This window comes from Otolemur garnettii, unplaced genomic scaffold (assembly GCF_000181295.1).
Source record: "Otolemur garnettii isolate 467f Iridium unplaced genomic scaffold, OtoGar3 scaffold00010, whole genome shotgun sequence".
Taxonomy (NCBI): domain Eukaryota; kingdom Metazoa; phylum Chordata; class Mammalia; order Primates; family Galagidae; genus Otolemur; species Otolemur garnettii.
In genome coordinates this window covers 10,088,095-10,090,946 of record NW_003852405.1, presented here as the reverse complement: position 1 = coordinate 10,090,946, position 2,852 = coordinate 10,088,095, and positions in this window count along the sequence as shown.

Here is a 2,852-nt window from a genome sequence, read left to right as displayed (position 1 = left end):
ATTCTTCTTAGCAAAGTGTCTCAAGAATAGAAGAAAAAGTATCCAGTGTACTCAGCCCTACTATGAAACCAATTTATAAGCACCCCCACTTTCATGTGAAAGCTATAACCCAACTACAGCCCAAGATGAATGGGAAAGAGGAGGGGAGGGGAAAAGGGAGGGCGAGTGGAGGGAGGGTAATTGGTGGGACCACACCTATGGTGCATTTTACAAGGGTACATGTTAAATCTACTAAGTGCAGAGTATAAATGTCTTAACACAATAACTAAGAAAATGCAAAAATAAATAAATAAATAAATAAATAAAAATAAGTTAAAAAAAAAAAAAAAAGGTTTTGCATGACCCAGAAAACAATCAACAGAACAAAGACACAACCTACAGAATGAGAGAAATTATTTGCATGCTGTCTATTTGATAAAGGGCTAATAACCATTGAAACTTGTTGATCATGAAAGTTATATTGTCACTAATTTGGGGGGTGGTTTTTGCAGATTTTTGGCCAGGGCCACATTTGAACCCACCACCCCCAGTATATGGGGCCAGCGTCCTATTCCTTGAGCCATCGGTGCCACCCTTGTCACTAAAATATTTTAGGAAGATCATCCAGAAAGTAGTTTACAGAATAAACTGAAGAAATTTACTGGCAAGAAGGTAAATAAAAGAATCTAGCAAAGAGATCATTTTTAAAAAGACTAATGTTGGATAGGTTTGCTTCCACTAAAAGGAATTGTATTTTACTTGTTTAGTTTTGATTTTGGTTTTGATTTCAGTGTTTTCTTCCTCCTACCGCATTAGTAATACCTTTTCTATTGTCTTTATTTTCCTGAAAGGAAATGGCAGCTTTCCCACCCAGCTCCTTCCCCCAACACATTCTCAGAAACGTCTACCTTGGGAAATGCCGTTCTTGCTTTAGATTCCAGCCTGTGGTTCTCTGTAACTATTGAAACAGATGTCAGGATCAGTTACAGTGTTGTATATTCAGACTTCCAATCCTCACCTCTTGAAGTACGTTCCCCCTCAAAGAAGCCACCTCCATATGCAGCCACAGGCTGTGAATCTTTTGTGAGATTACTTCTCAGCAAAAGACAGGGAGTGCCTACCAGCCAGCATTCCCAGATGAGTCTTGACTTTTAACCCCACAAGTAAGTTCTTTCAAACTGAGATGAATTTCTTTGCGGTGAGAAATCACAAAGCCACAAAAAGTATTTCTTTTTTTAAGATATCCATCCCTGAGGCTTTTGCCAGCTAAGGTAGGCTGACTAGGCTTTGCAAATGTGAAATTTGTGATTTAGGGGGCTGCACTTTGGGGCCCAGTGCTTTTATGCTGGTAAAAAGAGTTTCTCATTCTTTTGAGCAGCACTGTCAAGGAATATGTGTTTTTTTCCTTTTTTACTATAGGAATGTCTTCCTTCTTTGGGATATACTTTTCTGCTTAAAATAAACTGAAAAAACAGAAATCTTGATAAAAGGAAAATATGGTGTTTACTTTTATATGTTCAATAAGTAAACTTTCTTGACCAACCTAATAAACAGCCAAGAAAATGCCCATACATGACAAAGCTCACTGACCTTTAAAGCTGAAGGATATTTTAAAGATTGCCTTCTATAACTTCTTATTTTTTACATGAAAAATGGAAACAGCTCTCTGCTTTGTAAAGGAATAATTCCTGTCTGAGCAAAGTATAATACACTGAAGACTATTTCCAAATGTATCTAACAAAAATAGTAAAAAATACCTCGCAAATTGTTCAAAGCTTAAGGATTACCTATATGAAAAATATGCAATGAAAGTATTATTTCTGGGCTAATATGTTTACTGTGTTTACCTATTTTGTTACTAATATGTTTCTAGGATCTAGTTAACATGCCTTCTATTTTTACATATATATTTACATTCTGCCATAATCTGCATTGGAGAAAAATATTTTTAAAGCATTGATGCTTTCTCAAAGCACTTATCGCATTGTTTTAAACATCTCTATTATCTTCACAATTAAACTGTAAGCTCTTAGAAGACAGGGCTGGCACCTGACTTTTTCATTGTGATTATATTAGTGATGAGATGGGAGGCTCTCAGTAGCTATTGTCGAAATAAGTTCATTAACTGCTTAATTAAATGAGATTTTAAAATTGGGGATGTTTTTTAAATAAAGTTTTTATTTCAAAGAATTTGGGGTTTACAGGGAAGTTGGGAGAATATAGTACAGAGAGTTCTTACACCCACCTGCCCAGCTTTAGTTTCTCCTGATGTTACCATCCTACCCTTCCATGTTACATTTGCCAAAAACAAGAAGTCAGCACTGGTACGTTGCTATGAAGTAAAAGCCAGGCTTTGGGGGACTTCCTTCCAATGTGTTCTTTTAATAGTACACATTGTGTTTAGTTGTCATGTCACTTTAATGTCCTCTGTTCTGGGACAATTTCTCAGAATTTCCTTGTTTTGGCCAGGCACAGCGGCTCACACCTGTAATCCTAGCACTCCAAGAGGCCGAGCTGGGTGAACAGTCCGAGCTCAGTAATTCAAGACCAGCTGGAGCAAGAGTGAACCCCCATCTCTACTAAAAATAGAAAAAGTAGTCAGAGGCTGAGGCAGAAGGACCTCTTGAGCCCAAGTTTGAGATTGCTGTGAGCTATGATGCCACAGCACTCTACCCAGTACAACAAGAGTTAGAATTCATCTCAAAAATACCTAAATTTCCTTGTTTTTCCATGACCTTGTAACATGTCCTTAGAATTGATTTTATTTGATGTTTTCCTCATCACTAAACTGGGGTTATGGGTTTGGGGGGATATCACAGAGAGAAGTGTCTCCATCACACATGTCATGGGGACATGATGAGCTCATGACATCA